Source organism: Protopterus annectens, chromosome 4.part1 (assembly GCF_019279795.1).
Source record: "Protopterus annectens isolate FY-2018-M chromosome 4.part1, PAN1.0, whole genome shotgun sequence".
In the NCBI taxonomy this organism is placed as follows: domain Eukaryota; kingdom Metazoa; phylum Chordata; order Ceratodontiformes; family Protopteridae; genus Protopterus; species Protopterus annectens.
Window position 1 is genome coordinate 338,860,044 of NC_056734.1, and position 22,840 is coordinate 338,882,883.

Genomic DNA, 22,840 nt, shown 5'->3' on the forward strand with positions numbered 1-22,840 from the left:
ATTTGCATGGGATGTCTCATTTACATGTCATTGCACACTTATCTGCATGTGCTGCAAATTGTGCATTTTCCATCATTGCACATTCACAATATCAGTGCCTGGGTTGCCTAAATGCTGTACACGACTCCTTAGTGCTACTTGTGATATTTTCTACTGGACATTATGCTACTACTGTATGAAGCCCACCCTTTGTTACAGCTTAAATAATAATAAAATAAAAATAGACATATTCCACATCTGATATGCTGGTCAGTCTTACTGCAAAACTAGTGGCATCCTCAGCTCACACCATTAACTAAGGAATATTGGTAGCACAGATGGAATATGGGCTTCTGATCATTATTTTATTGTATTTGACTCCAATTTTTATTTGAACTTGATCCAAGTATGCATCATTGTAAAGTGGATTATATATACTGATGTCTGCCATTTAATGACAGGTGTAGCAAGACATATGATGTGTTTATTTGCAATTATAATTGAATGAGTTCTTTCCAGTTCAGGTATAGGGTAGTAAGATATGTTTAATCCCATAATGCTTGCTTACACAAAAGTGCACTTTCCTTTGCCATTTCGAATTGAAAACTGAGGATGAACTTTTTTATATGTCCTTCCATTGTGATACAGCCTTTCTAACCATGTCAGAGTGGCTTGTGACATCCTTCTATAGATGAGTCTGAAGCACATTTGAAAAAGATAGCATATTGCGTTGGTCTGACAATAGATTTTGAATTACATAGTATCTTTGAATAATTACATTTCTATACCAAGAACACATTTGCATGAATTTCAAGGGACAAATAGAATGATAATTTGGAGAATCTAAAATTGACTTAATGATAGATTTTCAGACAAGATAAGCATGATTTTGTGCAAAACAATATCTAACAGTAACATCATCTGCTTAATATCACTGATTGACCTATTAAATTTGCTCCCAGCTTACTGCTCGTGGTTTACATATTGCTCAGGTTGTACATGTAAAGAGACCAGTGCTTAATTTCCCCCAACAGTTATCAACCAGCAAATACATAATTACAGAGCTGCATGAAAGTTCTTACTGTAAGTCTTTGCTGAAGCAGATCACTACTTTGCAGGTTTGCAAAGGACATGTGAGTTTTCATAACTATATGTAAACTCTTCTGCAGTGCTGTAATTAGATGTATTATAAAATGTAATCTGTGTCTGTATTGCAGCTGAAAATGCTGTCATCTGGAAGGTATTATTACCCTGCATGTTTTCTTATCAGCTTTTGCAAGATTAAGTCCATATCTTTTTTTTTCTGTATTATCCTGGTACCCAGAATGTTTAATTACTGGTAGCTAGATATAATTAGGTCAATCATGCCTTGTTATCTGCATTCCTAATTAGACATTTCTGGCTGTGACACTCAGTAGTCCAAAAAGTAATCATAATCTTGAAAGAGTGAGGCTTGTATATTTGTGTGTATGCATCATTATATATGTTTACCTGGTCACTTATAAGTCGCATATCATTAATTATCAAATTAAAAGCAGGTAAATCATATCCAAGTTATTGAAGGTCAATACACACATAGGAAAGATTAAGAAAATGATTAGAACTACAGTAATAATCCAAGTATTGGCTGCTGTTCAACCAAAAAATAAAATGCTTTTCTCCTAAATATGTGTCTAAAACTATTTTTCTTATTTTCTAATCATCTCAATAAATACTTACATTGAGAAACTGCAGTAAAAAAATAAAAGAATCAAGGACTGTCAAGTCTTTGTCATGAAAAGCACATGCGTGGAACATGGACCCACAGCATGTATGCTCACATATACACACAATGATTTCCTAAGAGGGCTTTGAAAAGGATGAATGCAAAACCCTTCTACAACCTATCAAGTATTACTGAAAAGGGAAAATGTAAAACACTTAGCAACGGCGTGTTCACTACCAGATTACATTGGTACAATGTCAAGCTACTTCACAGCAACCATTATTACTACCTACAGAGAAGAATGCACAATTATTCAAAAGAACAAAGATGTTCATTTCAATGGGTGTTATTCACTGTTCCTCAGGAAAAATATGTCTCATGTTTCACGTACCTATCATCTTAAATGTGATTACTATTCATGGCAACAGCGCAAGTGCAACTTTATGATATGGCCATATGAAGCAATCAGACTTACTCTTATTACAGTCTGAAAAAAAATGTGTGTTTCTCAACTCAGCAGTGATAAAGGTATAAAATAAAAATACTTTTGAATATAAAGTGGTCATTTCAGCTATGACATATTGCTATTACTGGGAAGTGTAAGTTGTAGAAACTATTCATAGGCATTACTTTTAATTATCTTCATTATCAACAATGTTAAGCTCTAAAACTCTTAATCTGACTAGCTACTCAATATCGTAGTCTGTACTATGTGGGGTATTATAAATTGGTGTGATGACTTTTTGCAATAACACAGAAACTGATTGTTGTCCCATAGCCCTCACCAAGAAAGAGAACAAAAGCATAGGCAGTGCAGCCATACCATGTATCACTAGTCATGTCACAGCCCCCTTACTGAGGGAGCAGTGAGTCACAAGGCAACTTATTTTGCCAGCAAAATGACACTTAACAAATACGTAGTAGAATTAAGTGTACACAGTGAAGACAGTCTTTTATGTGCTCACTCTGAATCCATATCTTCTCTGCTAGATTTAACTACTATGGTGTCCTAGCTTTGTGCATGTCTCTAAATTCAATTTATCTAGTAGCTACTTTCACTAGAATTAACCTGCAACAGTGTGCTGATACCTGTTCACTGGACCTATCTGCAATCTGCCTCACAGTTTAACAGGACATTTTAATAGTTCCAGCTTTCTGGTGTCATACAAGCACCTAGTGTAGGTTTACACTTAAATATCTTTGTGTTCCTGTAACTCTGTTCAATACTAGCAAAGACTCACACTCTAGGACCTGCACCCCCCTGCATTTTCCCTGCAGGACTTTAAATCTATATTTGTACTTGGTTAATCTTGGGTTTCTGCTGACTCACTCCCATTAACAGTGTTGTCTGCTCTGAAATGAGTTTGTTGGCTCAGCCTGCTCAATTTGCCCTCTCTTTGCTCGGGCTCACTACGCTCCCCACCATAACTCCCTATTCTCACCCACCCCTGACATCATTTCCTTTATAGTTAACCAGTTGCTCCACCCTACACCTGGTCACTGCCCCTATTTCCCATTACAGAAACACAGTCATCTACACTTTTTTTCACTACCCTCCTCCCCATTCCCTTTCAATCAACCAATGTCTCGCCTGCACTCTTCCTATACTTACTTTCCATATTGTACTACCTTACCTTAATTGAACATAGGTTCAGCCCACAACAACTATCTCTGACCTGTACTTCAACCTCTCATCCCTTGTTCAACTCAGATTACTTTCCTATATAGGCCTCTCTACTCTCTCATCCAATTCTCCTGCCCCAACCTACTAAGTTTCTACATCATGACATTTCATATGAAACAAAAATAAAAAAAAAAAAAACACTCCTACTTCTGTTTCACCAGATTTCCTCCCTACTAGTTACTCACTACTCTATTAAAGTCTGGTGGTATTCGCACTAACCCTGGAACCCCTCGTATCTACCAACACCCACTGCAACACCACTCCAAACTATAACTCCCCCCCAACTAATAAACACTTCAAGCTTTATGTTCTAAATATCCATAACATTCTGAAAAAACTGCAGAATTACATGCATGGATCGACCTGCACTCCCCAGACCTCCTAATTCTCACAGAGACTTGGTTCAAACAACATAACTCAGATAACAAAATTCTCCTACCTGGCTGCAGCATACTACGACTGGATAGAATAAATAGAAAAGGTGGAGGAGTAGCTATCCTTTACCCTAGCCATCTCACAGTAACCTCCTATAACACTTCTCTACCTTTCTTCCCCTGCTGAAATTCTGTCAGTAAATGTTATTCTCAACAAACACCTTACCTTAACTGTTGCCACCATATATATACCTCCTGGTGATAATATGTCCCTCCTTAAACATTACAACAGAAACAACCATCCTAGGGGACGTCAACATAAATTGGCATCTCTTTAAAAGTGACTCCCCTTGACAAAGTGTAAACCTTTATGGCTTCACACAGGTCATCTCAACTCCAACCCACCTAAATAAACTCTCAAACTCCCACTCAATTATCGACTGGATACTAGTATCTCATCCCAATAAATACCACAAACCTGAGTCACTATCTGACTCTCAGACTTACAAAAATATAAAGAATTTAGAAACAAAACTAAAAAAAAAATGATAGAATCTGATAAAAGAAACTTCTACTCACAATCCACCTGTAATCATAATAATAACCACAGGGTCTTCTGGAAGTCAATTAACCACATCTTACATCCAGGTAATCTAGCATCTCCCAACCCTGATCCTAACCTGCCTCCCACTGAAATAGCCACCCAGTTCAATTCTATTTTCATCAACACCATCAGTAGATTACTGCCTCTAGCTCCAGAATTCTTCCTAACTCCACTCTTGCTTTTAATTCATCTACCTAGTCCTTACTCTGAAAAACACCCCAATCTCCAAAACAACACTTTTTCTTTTCAGCCTGTATCAACTGCCTGTATCAAAAAACTTCCTCATAACCTAAAGCCATGCTCTGCTTCTTTTGACATCTTGCCATCATACTTCCTAAAAATAGCCACCTGTTCCATTGCATACTCCATATATATTCTAATAATTGCTCACTGTCTGAATCTACTGTTCCATCCATCTGGAAATAAATTCTGTATTATCCCCATCCATAAAGGTGGAAAATCTACAGAAAGTTCCAATTTTAGGCCTATAGCGTTCTACACTCTCAAAAATCATGGAAAAATATGTCCAGGCATAATTACTATGCTACCTATTGCTAGAAAACCTGTTCGCACCTACTCAGCATGGTTTTCAACCAAACCATAGTGCTTCCACCTCTCTCATTACTTTTACCAATGCACTTGGGTAATCCAGAGACAATAACAAACTAGTCTCTTTCCCATTCTTGGATGTATCCAAGGCATTTGATACTGTGTCTCATCCTTTACACATTTCTAAACTAACAGAACTTAATATGTCCCCATCCATTATCTGTTGGTTCAGCAGCTACCTGTCCAACAGGCAAACATCTGTTAGATGGCTTTCTACACTCTCCCCTCCTCTGCTAGCCACCATAGGTGTGCCCCCAAGGCTCCATCTTAGGACCTCTTCTATACAACAGTTTTACTAACAATCTTTATAAATCCTTCCTCAACACAACTCTCATCCAATATGCAGATGATTCTGCAGTCATCATCTCCTCTGATTATTTCTCAGACCTGCTTTCCAATACCCAGCAAACTTTCACAAATATTGAGACCTGGCTAACCAATGATCAGCTAATACTCAATGCTAAGCAAAGTAAACTACTTCTATTTCTGCCTAAATCATTCTCTCATAACACCTCAGCCTTCACTATCACCTTGTTAGACAACACCACCATCAATGTTGAATCCCATACCAAACTACTAGGGGTCATAATTGATGATAAACTAAAGTTCGAGCTTCATATAAATTACTGTATCAAAAGTACTCACCAAAAGCTTGGCTTACTATACCAAAACAAAAGAAATCTCATACTAGAGGCAAGATGGTTACTCTCTCTTGCTTATATCCTACCCTGTTTCTGTTACCTATGTGAGAAGATGCCCCCATGTTTACTTTGAAGCACATGTATTTCTGTGTCTCTCTCTATCTCTCTCACTGTCTAGGCTATCCTACACTCATAGAGTGCAGATTTAGCCATTATTTTTCTTGATCATGATCAGATGAAAACCAGTTGGCTGCTATTGTTCACTGAGGTCTCATTACATGTGGAAGATTGCTGCATTATTTTAGTAGTGTGTCACCTTTCCTCACTAATGTGTATATGTGGTGTTGGTACATATAAGCTGAAATGGCATGAGAAGTGCTTGCTACCTGCATATAATGAAACAACATAGATTAGTATAATACATGATGGCTTATATATCTTAATGGACCTATTTTTATTAGAGGACAAGATTCTATTATGCTTAGTCGTTGACCTGTTATTTCAAAGGTTTGGACTATTTGACTCAAAATGGAACCAGAGTGGCTTTAGTGCACAAAAAAGCCATTTTATATAATTTGTGTACAGTTCTGTTTCCACTGGTTTGTTTAATAAGCTAACAAAAGTGAAGAAAGGGCAAGTATCAGGCTGTATAGCTAATGAGAGTCATGTACCACCATATCTATAGCCATTGTTTAGCCATTTTGAGGAAGGTTGCTTCATTTTTTTAATGATGGATTCAGTTCAGTCACCCTTGATATGGATGAGTAATGTAATCCTCATATGTGATATGTGAGATCCCTGAAGTAGGATGATAAGGCATATTGACATTTTTTCAAAGCTTTGGGATTCCTAACCTAACAGTTTTCACTTGGTGACACCTACTTATCATTAGATAACACTGACACATCTGATATTTATTTATTTATTTATTTATTTATTTATTTATTTATTTATTTATTGGCATTTGTTAACTGGGTTTGTCCAACTGGGCTTGTGACCCATTTTCAGTGGAGACCCAAGTAGAAAAGCTCCAGTAATACATTTTAAAACAAGTACAATTTTAAACAATATTGATATAATAGCAGTTATAGCAAAATGATTCACATATGTTGGGATACATGCATAAAGTTAAAGTTGCATTAAAAAGAAGCTAAGTAACAATTTTATATGCATAATATAAATACACAATATATGCATAATTTTATATGCATAATAAAAGAAGTTATGATGCTTTACAGGACACTAATTTACTTTTTTAAATCTATTTATTAATGTGGAAATGGGTGCTATTACAGGCAATTCATTTCAAATATATATAGGTTAAATGTTATGGTTGATGGGGCCTAGCTCAAATCCTTAAGTTCCCTTTTAACTAAGTCATCAAAAGCTGTTTTATTCCTATTTTTTAAAAGTTATATTACTTAGGGGAGTATTTAACACATTTCACACAAATATTCTTATAGCAGTACCATATATTTTACTCACAGTGCGTAGCTCTATATGCTGTTTCTTAAAGTGCTTACAGGATAATTTGACAAGTATTAGTTATAACAGTGGCACAGAGATTCCTGCTTTGGGGAATGGAGCACAATGAGATCGGCTTTTGTTAGAAAGCCATCCAATGGTGTGTCCCTAATAATTCAAGGAATATTTATCATGGTTCTCCACTTCCACTGTCTGTGGGATAGTGATATATTTTTATGCAATTATGCTTATGCACTCTAAATGATTATGGCACATGTGTAGTATTGCTGTTTGAAGATAGCATGGTGGGTTATTACTGGCTGTGAGTGACATAAGCAACCCATTCGTGCTTTTCTAGGGGCACTGTTTCTGTCAGTTGTGCCCCTATATTACTCATTTTGATTTCAACTAGGATCATATACTGGATTTGTGTATCATTTCCTTAGTAAATGAAAGACATCATATTTTGCAAACTGTGTCTATTTATCAGTTTTAGAAGTTATTACATAAATAATGTATTCCAAAGGTCATTATTATGAATATGCTTACTGATGCACAGAAGGTGCATTTGGTACCTCCTTTTTGAGACATTAGCTTTATGTTGGTACTGGCTCTTGCTACCAAAATAAGGGCTTTATGCCCTCTCCTTTGAGGTGTATTGAATTAATATTTAGATTATTGTTCTGTAGATTGCATACTGCTGTTGATCTATCGTTCATGATGTCACTTCCATTCCATATAAGTGGGAAGTATTTTTTAGAAGCTGTTATACTTGATTAAGTTTTTCTTTTGTCTATCATTGGCTTTATGATAATTATGATGCAATTCTTGTTAAATGATATTGATTAATGTTATTGGTGAGTGTTTACTTTGCAGATTCTGCTGTTCAGCTTTTAGTAAGCGATTCCTAGTCTGCATGCATCATTGTACTGGATTAATATTGAAGAATTGCTATTTGATCATTTTTCACTGGTCCTTTCCTGAGACATATGAGGTTTGTCATGCATGGACACACAGGAGGTGCATTTCAAGTAAGACTGGACATTTGAGCCTTCTACATTGTGTACTGAATTAACATGTAAACTCTTGCTATCTATTTTGTTTTGTAATGTGAGTGAGTTGACATACTCAATGAAGTAGATCCAAATTATGGCTTATATTAGAAAGTTCTCACTGGTATTTGTAAGCTTGCAGGACACCACTTAGATAACCAGACTTCTAATTTACTCAATTTTAGTTATCTTTGGGGAGACTTTGCCTCTTATCAAGACTCTAGATGGAGGGGTGTTGCTCCTGATAAAATTACCAATAACACAAGGAGATTTGTCTGGGTCAAAGGCTACACATGATCTTTTAAGATTGTAGTGACTAGTATATATTTATTTCCCTCAGGGATTATAATACCTGAAATTTAAAGGCTAATGAGAAAGATTTTAAATTATCAGTAAGGTCTACCAATTTCAACAGTGGTTTGGAATCTGTTAACAGACTCTTATGAGGCACAGTGCTGCAAAAGGGTGACATATATACCAGGCACTGGTAAATTCTTTCATTAGTACTGCATAATTATCAGCCAGATTGAACTCTTAACCTTTGAGGCCAGCTTTATAAGGAAAGATACAAGTATTTCTTACCCAAGTTTAAAATAAATTTGAGAAAATATATCTTTTATTTCCAGTGAGCATGTGTACATAGCAAGTGGGTTCAGTTTTTCCTGTTGCTATTTCTGTCCAGTAGTATCACTGAAGGGGAGGATGTTTGCAATCTATTGAAAAAGACTTCTGTCTTCAAACATAATACATAGCTGATGAGAATTTTAACTTGTGATTCAAGAATATAAGAAGAATGTTTTGGACAGCTTTGAAATAGGTTTTGTTTCAGAACCTAGCAAGACTGGCTTGTGTTTTAAAGCAATCATGAGACCTAGCTAAAGCTGTAATTAAAATTGAGATTGAAAGAGCTAAAGCTAATATAGTGTTTTGAATTTATAATATAATTTTCCAGACAAGCTTTAAAATTAACATATTTTGAGAATTCACCTTAAGTCTAGAGATCAGTTACTTTAAGCTTTAAGTGCCAGTAAGTTATAGGGCTGGTTTCTCAATTAAAAGAAGGTATGTTATTTTAATGGAAGGGATTCTTATCCCTAGCAACTAGTTATGGAAGTTACAGAGGTGTTCTTCCATTGCTGAAAACCAAATTACATTTATTAATTTGTTGGAGCTTTTTTTTCACTTGACTGAACGATTGTTCATTTTTACATGCTTACTGCACAGATAGTTGATTTATTCCTGCATGAACAACTGTATAATGCTATTCTCCTAGAGAAAGAGTAAGACAGTTCTTTTCAGTTTAGATAACAGAGCATTGTTTTTCCAAGACGCATCACCCTCAAAATGAGAATATCAAAGTTAAGCGGCTAGACGGTATGCAAGGGGGGGGGGGTCCCTTCCCTGTGAAGATGCTTTCCTGTTTTAATTTTCTTTGTCTTCAAAGCATTTATACCTAAGCTGTACAACACTGATTAATTCTGTTTGAATGCTTTCTATACTTCAGCTGTTAGATTTATGCAGCTGACCTCAGACAACTGATGATCACGCAGTACAGTGCTGAAAAGATATAATACACACAAGTTAGTTGCAGTGCTGCTATAAAGGATGAATGTCACAATAATTTATATTAAGCAGACAGGGGATCTTAACTGTCCTGTTTCTTGCTTAGAATTAGACAAACCCAGGATTCAATAAAGTCTATGTAGGCTCTATGTAGAACCTATATGGAATATATCCATGTACATGATCATAGTTTCCCCTTGGCAGCACTCCATACATATTAATTATGGTGTGCACCTAAGGGAGGTCACAGCGACATGAATATTACTCCATGTAAGACTGACATCACAGCCACATATCCTTTGGCCCATTAACTTTGACAAGAAGGTGTACAAGACATTTTATTTTATTAAACAAAACAAAAACGGCAAAAAACAAACACTGTAGAAAAACGGAACAGAAACAGAAGACTTGTAGCCACAAAACCAGCACTCAAATTAAAAGACTAACGTTCAGGAAGTTTATTAAAACCAACAACGTTTTTGTTGCACAAGTGAGCAACTTCTTCAGAAAAAAATTACAAGTAACAAGTGCTACCACTTTTAAAAGTTCCACTCAGTGGCTAACATATCAGTGAACCAATCAGTGTTAGCTCTTATGTTTAATTAATTACTAACTTTTCAAGTGCAATAGAGACACTCTAAAGATACTATAAAAGTGTAATGAAACCACATAGTTTATACTACTATTGAATGTTGTACTAACAAGTTAATCAAGCAAGATGAAAAAATGTTAACTGAATAAATAAAAATATATATGTTACATATAAAACCATGCAACTGGAATCAATATTATGCTAGTTCTATTAACTACAACTGGTCAGTAGTTGTTATAACTAGTTAAATAAAACAAAATCAACATCTAAAATAACTCTTCAATTTTAGGAAGCAAGATATATTACAATTATCATTCAGACCTAGGTAGGAAAAAGCATTCAACAGTAATTGCCATTCAAGTTCACGACATTCTAAAAACAGTGATATAGGACCACCCCTGCCATCATCTGTAATTTGGTCAATCGCCACAAAAGAAAAAGAGTGTTCAGGGTAAACACCAATGTGCTTAGCTAACGCATTATCACTTTAACCTTTAGTAATGGCATAGGTGTGTTCATATATTCTGTCCTTAAATTTGTGGTCGGTTTTTCCGACGTAAAATGCTGGACAGTTGTTACATACTGCCACATAAATAATGCTTTTGGAATTACAGTCAAGTCTGTGGTGAATAGGGTATTTTTTGATACCAGTCTGAAATGAATTTGTAGATTTTACATGTCTACACAACTTGCATGCACCACAATTAAAACAACCTTTAGTTCTGTTATTAAATCTCCATTTCTTAGTTTCCAACAAGTTCTTTAAATTGGCACCTCTCTTGTAGATAATGGAAAACTTAGAACCAGTCCTGTCGAACAACAGGTTATCTTTACAAAAGAGGTGCCAGTTCTTATATAAAATAAACTGCACATATTCACTGTCTTTATTGAAAACAGAAATTAAGTTAGACATCAGTGAAGAAAAGGTCTTAGCTTTATATAATACTGGTAAAGGGCAGCTACTAAAAGAACTAACCATGCTGGTAGACTGTAAATCAGCTATTTCACTTCCATGATGTATACTAGAAAACTTTTTATCATATAAAATAGCTTTAAAGGTACCTGTCATACATTTGTTCTTAACTTCTGTTACTAGTTCATAAACTAATTGAATAGGATACCCTCTATTTACAAACATGTTAGTTAAGGTGTCACATTCCTTAACAAAATCAACGTCTAAGGAACATAGTCTAGCTGCTCTAACAAGTTGGCCTTTAACGATGGAACGTTTCTGTTTAAAAGGGTGTGCACTGGAAAAGTGCAAGTATGAATTACAGTAAGTCATGACGAAACCACAAACCAAGTACAAAAGAACAAACAAGCAAAACCAAAACATGAGGTGCGAGTACCAATCCAAGACACACCGAAAGATTCCACAAAAATACTCCAAAGATCTTGAACGCCAATTTATTTTAAAATAAAATGCGCTTTCGCCGCTACAAACAAGAAGCAGCTTCCTCAGAACAACATCAATGAAAGGCGCCAAAAAGCATTTTAAATATGTACAGGAAGTTCTTTAAACGACATCATTTCCTGTCTTGGCGCTCCTTCATTCTTTACTGGTTAGGTTTGGAACCAAGGAAAGCTCGAGTTCTTCCACTAGCTTGTGGCTAAACCCTATCCCGTGATGCTCTTGGAGAGTTCCCCAGATCTTGTTTGCCGCTAAACAAGACTGGCTGCTTCCATTCTGGCTCTGGCTCAAGTAGTCGAGGTATCCGTCCACAATACTACTTTCATCTAGGAATTTTTTTCGGCAGTAACTTCAGCATACCAGCATCGGATATCGCAGTTTCCAGTAAGTACAATTACAGTAAGTAGGTTTTCTGTAAATACTAGAACACAAATAATTTTGATCTAAATTTTCTGTCAATTTAATGTCTAGATACTCAATACTAGTCGTGTCCAATTTATAAGTAAATTGAAAAAAAGAAGTGGTGGTGTTCAAGTAGTCCACAACATTATTAGCTTCTATTTGGTCACCTTTAATAATAATAAATATATCATCAAGAAACCTTGTGTAATATCTAATTAGGTTTCTCTTATCTGGTAGATCAAAAATAAAGGTTTTCTCCCAATAAGCTACAAATATATTCGCTAAACTTGCGCCACATGGTGAGCCCATTGCTACACCATGTTTTTGTAGGTAGTGTTGACCATTAAAGATGAAAAAATTGTTGGTCAAAATAATATCAACAAGTTCAATGACCAAATCTATCTCTTCTGTTGGAGCGTTTTTTTCTTCAACATCAAAGCTGTCCATTCGACAGCTTCCAAATGTGGTATAGAATTAGTTCTTGACAGTCCAGCTTATTCTAAAGTATCACTTAACGAGTACAATATTGCTCAGGCTTTGGTTAAAGGGTACTTTAGAGACCTGTTTATTGAAGCAAGAATCAACATTGATATGTTTAATTATATAAACATTCTGTTTCCCAAACTTCCCATTATGTTTGGGATTCCAAAAATTCATAAAGACCTTTTGAATCCACCAATGAGGCCCTTAATTGATGGCAGAGCGTCATTAACTTACCCATGTGCTAAAGTTGTTGACTTCATTTTGCAGAAATATCTGAAAAAAATCCCTCAAGTTTGCAAAGACTCTTGGTCATTTTTGGCTAACCTGAATGAATTAATTATAGATTTTCATGATAATTTTTTGACCATAGACGTAGTGGACCTTTATACTTCTATACCACATTTGGAAGCTATCAAATTAACAGCTTTGATGTTGAAAGAAAAAAACGCTCCAACAGAAGAGATAGATTTGGTCATTGAACTTGTTGATATTATTTTGACCAACAATTTTTTCATCTTTAATGGGCAACACTACCTACAAAAACATGGTGTAGCAATGGGCTCACCATGTGGTGCAAGTTTAGCGAATATATTTGTAGCTTATTGGGAGAAAACCTTTATTTTTGATCTACCAGATAAGAGCAACCTAATTAGATATTACACAAGGTTTCTTGACAATATATTTATTATTTTTAAAGGTGACCAAATAGAAGCTAATAATTTTGTGGACTACTTGAACACCACCACTTCTTTTTTTCAATTTACTTATAAATTTGACAAGACTAGTACTGAGTATCTAGACATTTAATTGACAAAAAATTTAGATCAAAATTATTTGTGTTCTAGTATTCACAGAAAACCTACTTACTGTAATTCATACTTGCACTTTTCCAGTGCACACCCTTTTAAACAGAAACGTTCCATCGTTAAAGGCCAACTTGTTAGAGCAGCTAGACTATGTTCCTTAGACGTTGATTTTGTTAAGGAATGTGACAACTTAACTAACATGTTTGTAAATAGATGGTATCCTATTCAATTAGTTTATGAACTAGTAACAGAAGTTAAGAACAAACGTATGACGGGTACCTTTAAAGCTATTTTATATGATAAAAAGTTTTCTAGTATACATCATGGAAGTGAAATAGCTGATTTACAGTCTACCAGCATCGTTAGTTCTTTTAGTAGCTGCCCGTTACCAGTATTACATAAAGCTAAGACCTTTTCTTCACTAATGTCTACCTTCATTTCTGTTTTCAATAAAGACAGTGAATATGTGCAGTTTATTTTATATAAGAACTGGCACCTCCTTTGTAAAGATAACCTGTTGTTCGACAGGACTGCTTCTAAGTTTTCCATTATCTACAAGAGAGGTGCCAATTTAAAGAACTTGTTGGAAACTAAGAAATGGAGATTTAATAACAGAACTAAAGGTTGTTTTAATTGTGGTGCGTGCAAGTTGTGTAGACATGTAAAATCTACAAATTCATTTCAGATTGGTATCAAAAAATACCCTATTCACCACAGACTTGACTGTAATTCCAAAAGCATTATTTATGTGGCAGTATGTAACAACTGTCCAGCATTTTACGTCGGGAAAACCGACCGCAAATTTAAGGACAGAATCTATGAACACACCTATGCATTACTAAAGGTAAAAGCGATAATGCGTTAGCTAAGCACATTGGTGTTTACCCTGAACACTCTTTTTCTTTTGTGGCGATTGACCAAATTACAGATGATGGTAGGGGTGGTTCTATATCACTGTTTTTAGAATGTTGTGAACTTGAATGGCAATTACTGTTGAACGCTTTTTCCTACCCAGGTCTGAATGATAATTGTAATATATCTTGCTTCTTAAAATTGAAGAGTTATTTTAGATGTTGATTTTGTTTTATTTAACTAGTTATAACAACTACTGACCAGTTGTAGTTAATAGACTAGCATAATATTGATTCCAGTTGCGTGGTTTTATATGTAACATATATATTTTTATTAATTCAGTTATCATTTTTTCATCTTGCTTAATTAACTTGTTAGTACAACATTCAATAGTAGTATAAACTATGTGGTTTCATTACACTTTTATAGTATCTTTAGAGTGTCTCGATTGCACTTGAAAAGTTAGTAATTAATTAAACATAAGAGCTAACACTGATTGGTTCACTGATATGTTGGCCACTGAGCGGAACCTTTAAAAGTGGTGGCACTTGTTTTTTTCTGAATAAGTTGCTCACTTGTGCGACGAAAACGTTGTTGGTTTTAATAAACTTCCTGAACGTTAGTCTTTTAATTTGAGTGCTGGTTTTGTGGCTACAAGTCTTCTGTTTCTGTTCTGTTTTTCTACAGTTTTTATTTTATTAAATTGGATTTTTATTATTATTTTTTATGTTTATGTGCTTTGATTGCATGAAGTGGCATGTTGCTCAGCTATGATTAGCTTTGCACACATATACATTAGACATCCTCTAGACATCTAAAAATAGAAACTGGATGCTTTCAATTTTAATATATTTTTTCAGGTGCTTGTTTGTGCGATGTGACGCATTGCTTAGGTATTCTTAGCTTTGCACACATATACATTAGACATCCACTAGACATCAAAAAATGAAAACGGATGCATTCAATTTTAATATTTTTTACATCTGCTTGTATGCACAATGTGCCACATTATTTAGCTAAATGCATTGCGGCATTCTTAAGCAGTCGACATCCATTAGACAGCTAAAAATAATAACCAGATGTATTCAATTGCTGTAGTTCTGCACTGCTTAACAAAGTGAAAAAGCACACCGAAGATGCACTACTCTTACAGGCATGTTTACAGTATATCTGAAGATATAGAAGTTCCCTTCACTATTCCAGTGGCTGGATAGGTTGAGCCATGAACTACAGTGTAGTAGGTCCTGGGTTTGAGCTCTGGACAGTAATACATTTTACACATAGTGCTGTGAACTGTGTAAGGTGACTGAAACATTGGTTGACTTTAAATTAAATAACTGTTGCATTTAGAAAAGCTGCATGATGCGAAGCAATGCTTAAACATGGTCAACAGTGTTTTCCTGTTTGCGCATTTCTAAGCTTCACTTAAACATGGGTTGTGTGAATTTGCATGATGCTTAGCAACATGGCACATTTTTGAAAGTTACAGTATGATGAGCAAGGGTGGGAATGCAGCCTATTTAAAGGCTAATAGGTGGGAATTTAACATTATTCATTGGTGCCTGACCTTAACTGTGGATATGTCTGCTGTCGTGGAGGAAGGTATGTGCTTTAGGGCACAAAGGTGGGGTGTGGAGGAGTCCAGGGTTTTCATTGGGCTCTTGGTGTAATACCACAGACCCCTGCTGTTTAAGGGTGAATACAAGGGCTCAGAGTATAAGTCTGAGGCCTGGGATAGTTTGGACAGGGACCTAACCAGTGTGACTGGTATCCCCTGCATTGATGAGAAGTATCATCACCACTATGATGACCTTTATCTTAGGAAGAGGAGAACCTTGGACACCTGGATCCAAGGGACAAAGGATGGGCACACCCCACAGATATGTAAGTATGTTTTCCAGAGGTTTATAAATATACAAGCTGATTATGTGAAAACTGGTATGCATAATGGTTTCCTTCTCTTACCACAGCTGCATAAGTCAGAGCTTGCAATGTCCAGTCCTATGCAAGGCATTTGGCCAGGATGAGGCAATAGCATGGTATGTAAGAGAATCAATAAAGTAATAACTTAATGCATAACTTAATAATAAAGTAAATACAGGTACTGCAGTCTTAACAGTCATGTATGAAGTACCTGGGACATCATACATTTTTATTAACTTGTCAGTATATATCTGAACTGGTAAAGCAAGTTAAAGCCAGTAAGCATGCAGTACTGTGTAGCATAGCTTCCAAAAATAAGTTAATGTTGTAGTCAACCCAGATTAAGTGTCAATGTTGTGGTCTGCTCAATGTCTGAATTATGCTGTAGATTGCACTCAATAAATGAATAGGGTAAACGTGTAAGTTAACAGAAGTCCCAGGTAGCTATTCATGTGTATAAATGCCAGATATGAAGCAACATTAATCAATAAAGTGTAAAAGGAGATGGTGATCTGATAATTAATTTTTTAAATAAAATGTTCAGTATTTCTGTAGTCACTGCTTGTAGGTTCTAATCCAGCACCAGCCAATTAATAAATGTACAGTAGTCAATAATTTTTCACCATATGTCATAAATAAATGCTGTGCAATACCTAGATTAAGAGTCAATGTTTTGTTCTGCTTATTTTGTCTGGCATATGCTGTAGGTTGCAGTAAATAAATGAATAGGGTAAACAAGTAGATTAACAGAACACCTGCTATGCATATGTGCAAATCAAGATTTGAAGCAACATAATTCAATAAAGTTTAAACGGAGATGTTGCTGTGATAATTAATGTTTTTAAATAAAATGTTCAGTATTCTTGTAGTCACTAGTTGTGGGTTCTAATCAGACACCAGCCAACTGTTAAATGTACAGCAGTCAATAATATTTCCCCATATGCAATAAAAAAAGCTGTACAATATCCAGATTAATTAAGGGTCAATGTTGTGTTCTGCTCATTTTGTCTGATATATGCTATATGGTGCAGTCAATAAATGAATAGAGTAAATGGGTAAGGTAACAGAACTCCTACACAGCTATAATTGTGTGTCAGGGGCGGTCCGTGCTTAAATGATAAAAAAGAATTCAAAAATCACAGACTTTCGCGCATGCGCACTAGTCCAGACTGCTGCTGAGACAGTCTGGAGCATGCACAGACTGTTTCAGCAGCAGTCTGGACTGGAAAACATGTAAGAGCAGAGCTCCTAGAAGTCTATGCAGTTTTAACTACATAGACTGTCGCTGGGAACAGATCAGACTCAGACATCGGCAGGCTGGAGTCTTGTCGGGGATCTCGCATATGTGCTCGGACGTGCCAGCTATGGTTATGGATTTAATGGCCCAGCTATATGGATTACATCACGCTATGGAAGGGGTGTGTGTGTGTGTGTGTGTGTGTGTGTGTGTGTGAAAATGGCTAGAACAAACTCATGGTGGGGTGGTAGGGAACACCTCAGGCTTGAACTCTGTACCTTGTATGCAGGTGTTAAGGACCTGAATTCCCTACCAACCACCATTTGTAAAAAAATTGCAGATTTTTGTCTCATATTTGATCTGATCTGTTCCTCATAATATCTGTGGTTTCTAAATGTTGCACTGCTTGATATTTGATGGTGCAGTGGTAGCATTGTTACCTCACAGCTGCAGGTTTTCAGGTTTTATTCTTGGCTGGGGTGCCTTCTGTGTGGGGTCTGCATCTTCTCCCTGTGTTTGTGTGGGTTTGCTTTTGTGTCCTCCACCCATGTTACAAAGATATGTCTCCATTATTTCTTCCTGGGCCTCTGCTGAAAATTGTTTTTTTGTTCCAAGTCAGACTGTCCTGATTAACAAATGTTAAATAAAATTGACAGGCATTTGAATTTCAGACTTCAGGTTTCTGAATGTTTAATTCCTTACATATTTAATGGTGCAGTGGTAGCATTGTTGCCTCACAGCTATAGGTTTTCTGGTTTGATTCTTGGCTGGGTGCCTTCTGTGTGGAGTCTGCATCTCATCCCTGTGTTTGTGTGGATTTGCTCTGGTGTCCTGCTATTTTACAAAGACATGTGTCTGCAGTATTTCTCCCTGGGCCTCTGCTGAAAATTGTTTTTGTTCCGTCAGAAGTAAAATTGACAGGCATTTGAATTTCAGACTTCATATTCTTCAGAAAATACATAGTAACACAACCTTTTATTCTAGCAATTTTCTAAGTTTATAAGATGACTATTTGAAATTTGTCCTTATTTTTGGGACTGTATTACCCCATTATTGGCTTTGTCCAGGTTTTCTGTGCTAAGGTTGACAGCTATGGCAAGAACTGAATTCAATGAATATGTTTGAGGGCTGTATTCCCTCATTACTGGGTTTGTCCAGGTGTTTTGTGCTAGGAGGTTGACAACTATGGTGAGAACTGAATTCATTAAATGATAGCCATTTAAGTTTCAGTCTTTCACTCTTTCACAAAGCAGCTGATTTGGCATAGTGGTATGTTGCTCTGACTGTTTTGCACAGGGACCTTGGCAGTAAAATGTATGGTGGTAACACAGCATTTTTCTTTCACAAAGCATGTGATTTGGCATAGTGGTATGTTGCTCTGACTGTTTTTCACAGGGACATTGGTAGTAAAATGTATGGTGGTAACACAGCATTTTTCTTTCACAAAGCAGCTGATTTGGCATAGTGGTATGTTGCTCTGACTCTTTTGCACAGGGACCTTGGCAGTAACATTTATGGTGGTAACACAGCATTTTATTCTAGCAACTTTCCAAGATTATACAAGCAATGTTTAATGTGTCCCTGTTTTTGGGGCTTTTGACCCCCCCCCAATAAATTTGGCTTTTTCCAGATTTCTTGTGCTGCGAAGTTGAGATGCAGTTGAGTATTGAGTAGATTTTACAAGGAGCTGAGAGCTGCAGGGGAAGAGAAGTTTAGTGCTGCTAATGCTAAGTCAGCTTGCATTGTTAATAGCACAACAGGTTGTGTGTTTGCTTTTTGATGCCGAAGGTTGTTGGTTCTACTCCCACAAGGGGTGAATGCTGCCGTACTGAAAAAGTTAAGATACCAACTAATACCAACTATGAGCCTGTTATCAGTTTGCTATCCATTTCCTATTGCAATATTACTAGCTTATCATTTTTAATGTTTGTTTGTTTGTGTCTTTCGGCTTTTCCCGGTTAGGGGTCGCCACAGCGGAACTCCGGTCCGCTAATGATTGGCAGTTGATTTTTACGTACCGACTTGCCAGGCCTGACACACAACCTTCAACGAAGGTACGCCCATTCATGCATGTCTCCACGCAGAAGACGGTTTAGCTGAGAATCGAACCGGACAGCATCTTACTGTGAGGCGACAATGTAATATAGGCAATTTATTCCTCTGGGACATCAGACACTTTATTTTCGATGAAACCATGAAATATAAAGGTGTTTGCTAGCAGCAACCTCTTCATTAGTTACAGATTTATTTAATGTGGAATTATTTAGATGACTTTTTACTTCTTCAGAGATTGTGCATATTTACTGATAATGGTGGCCTGTATAATTGTGCATACTTACTGATAATGGTGGACTGTAGAATTGTGCATATTTACTGATAATGGTGGACTGTAGAAGTTTGAGTAGACTTTTTTGATGAAAGTGTTCTGAACTGGGCAGTTTTGCCATTATGGGTGCATGCATTTTGTTTCATTGTTTACTGGAAATATGTTCCTAATTGGGCAGTTCTGCCACTGGTAAAATGTATTCTCATTGAATGTGGGTTTCAATACTGTTTCAATGAATGTGAGTTTCAAGGGCAGAGAAGTTTTAATGCTAAGTTTGTTTAGCAGATGTCTTAGTGTTTGTGCTGTAAAATGCAAAATAAAACTTTCAAATGAAGTCCAAATCATCATAGAAGTAAATCAGTATGCACATTAGTATTTATGGTAAATAGGGTGCCACCTTTTCAAATGGCCAAAGTGGGACATTTTCGGGACACACATCAGATTTTACAGGCCACCACATGCCCATGGTCAGTACAAAGGGTAGACCTTTACTCAACTTTTATGCAACTATTGTATAATATGGGACATAATTATGTCCTACAATCTCAGGACATTTGCCATTTTTAATATTTTTTGTCAGGACACAACTGCCCAAAGAGGGACTGTCCCTCACAAAGTGGGACAGGTGGTAACCTTAATGGTAAATGGAGTGAAATAGCCAAGTAATGGATCATTGGAATGGCTGCAGGGGGAGGCTCCATTCGACCATGATTTTGTGAGGGGGAAGGGCGGCAAACTTAAAGACAGCCCCTGCTGAACTATACCTCTCAACTGTCCAGATTTTCAAAGAATGAATAGATTTTTGCTTCTTATTTTTGGTTTGTTCCTCATAAAATTTGTGGTTTTCTGGCAAATCATTTAGGAATTAAATCACTAAATAATGACACACTGAATTTCAGACTTCATAACCTTCAGAAAAATGCATGCTAAAGTAAGACCTGTTGTTCTATCAACTGTCTCAGTGTATGCAAGAGCAATTTTTAGTACTGTTTATATGTTCCCCAGTATATTTGGCCTTGTCCAGATTTATTGCATTAACAGGTTGAGAGGTACATGCAAATAAATTGCTTTATGGAATTAGGCATAGCCAAACCTCTCAACTGTCACTGATTTTGGCTCAAAATGTTGCTCTTCCCCCTAATAATCCCTCCACAAAATAGCAATTTTGGAAGAAAAAATGGAGGGTTTACAATTAAGAAATAACTGTAATAATCATAGTTATAGATTACTTTTATTTCAGAAATGCATGTAGATTCTTTTATTTTGTCAGCTGCTCTAGTTAGCAGTACTAATATTAAAGTGTCCCTTTTTTGACAGGTTCCCAGCTGTATTGTGTGGTTATTTTATATTTTTACATCACATTTTTGGTCCATTTTTCATAAAATTGTGCTTTTCTTTGGCAAATTAGTGACAGATCATTAAAGACTGAAGTTAGAAAATAATGACAGACATTTGAGTTTCAGAATTCATACCATTCAGAAAATTCATACTAATGCAAGACCTATTCTATTATCTTTCTAAATTTATAAGAGCAATATTTAAAAATTGTCTTTATTTTTGGGCCTTTGTCCCACTTCTTTGTATGGCTTTGTCCGTTTCTTGCTCTGAGGTTAAGAGGTATGAAAAATGTGTCAGGGCCATCACAGTCAGCCAGAGACATTTCAAATTGTGACATACTTGTTGCACCCCACTCCTCCATGTAGTGACTCTGGATGTGTCGAAGCAAGGCAAGGAGTAGTTATGCAGTGTAAATGTGCAGAGTATCCCCCCCCCCTCCCAATCCAAGGTAGACATAAGTACTAGAGTGGCTTTTCATCTGTCCTTGATTTTTACAGAATGGTCTGGTTTCTGTCATATTTTTTGTACTGTTGATTTATGCTTATGACTCAAAGTGCCTGTTGCTCTGTGTTTAAGTAGCAATACTTTAATGACCATCAGGTAAGCTTTGCTGTGATCGTAAGATGCAAGTAAGCTTTAATAAGCATACTGTTAAAGAATTGCCAACATTGAAAGCCTTTCTGTTGTTGCCATGTAGAGAATACTTAACTAGATAATGTATAAGCCTTGGGTATTGAAATGCATATGACAGTATTTGTAATAAAGGTCAGATTACATTATTTTAAGAAGCTCATTACACTTGGAGACTTCCAGTCATCTCTGCAGCTTACCCGTAAACTAACCAGAATGCCAATTGTGTGGTCCATAACCTGTACAGTAATCCTTTAAGCAATGTATCTTGAGGCTATTTCTTTTTTGCTTTTTATTTTTACTTTGATCATGTTTTCCCCATGAAACAAGTAGATAGTTGTCAGGCAGCAGGTCTTTTTTTGGATAAGAAACATTTTTACAAGAGGGGGCATCAGAGATTTCTACTTTCAGAATGTTACTTGGTACTTTAATAAAGGTGAATATAAATTATAATTAGAACTGCAGTGCAAGAAGTGGTTTGAGTTGAGTGCTGCTTGTTTTTGTTATACTTGATTTTGACTGGCATTCCATTAATGTATTTAAAAAGTAATTTATTTTTTCATGCCTCACAACCTTTTTGTTTCCATCTAGATATTAAGTAAGCTGTCATGCAGCCGATGCATTGAAATATTTTTATTCTTCTACACTTCATTTTGTCTTGATTAGACTCTCATAATGATGGTTTGGCACCCGGGGCAGTGTATTTAGTTAGTTTTTGTGGTTTTGAGCATAGCTCCTCCCCTTTCTAGTTGGCCACACCCCTTCCCATTGACCCCACCCATTCAGCTGTCTCCTGTAGCCCCCTTTCATTTGAAGTCACCAGCCGCCACTATTGTGTGTAAATGCAAAGTCTGACACAAACATGAATCAATAAAAGTTTAAAAAGAGACGGTGGTCTGATAATTTATTTTTTAAGATAAAACATTCATAAGATAAAATATTCCTGTAGTCACTGCTTGTGGATTCTTGTCCCACACCAATCAACTGAGAAATGTCCAGCTGTCAAGTGTAATCCGTGTGCATGAACATACCTCTCAACTGTCACATTTATTATAGAATGTAATGAATATTGCCTCATATGTCTGGTCCTCTAATCTGCAGATATATGACATCACTTGAAATGCAATTTAATGGCAAATCTGTTATCAGAACACCTTGCTACTAT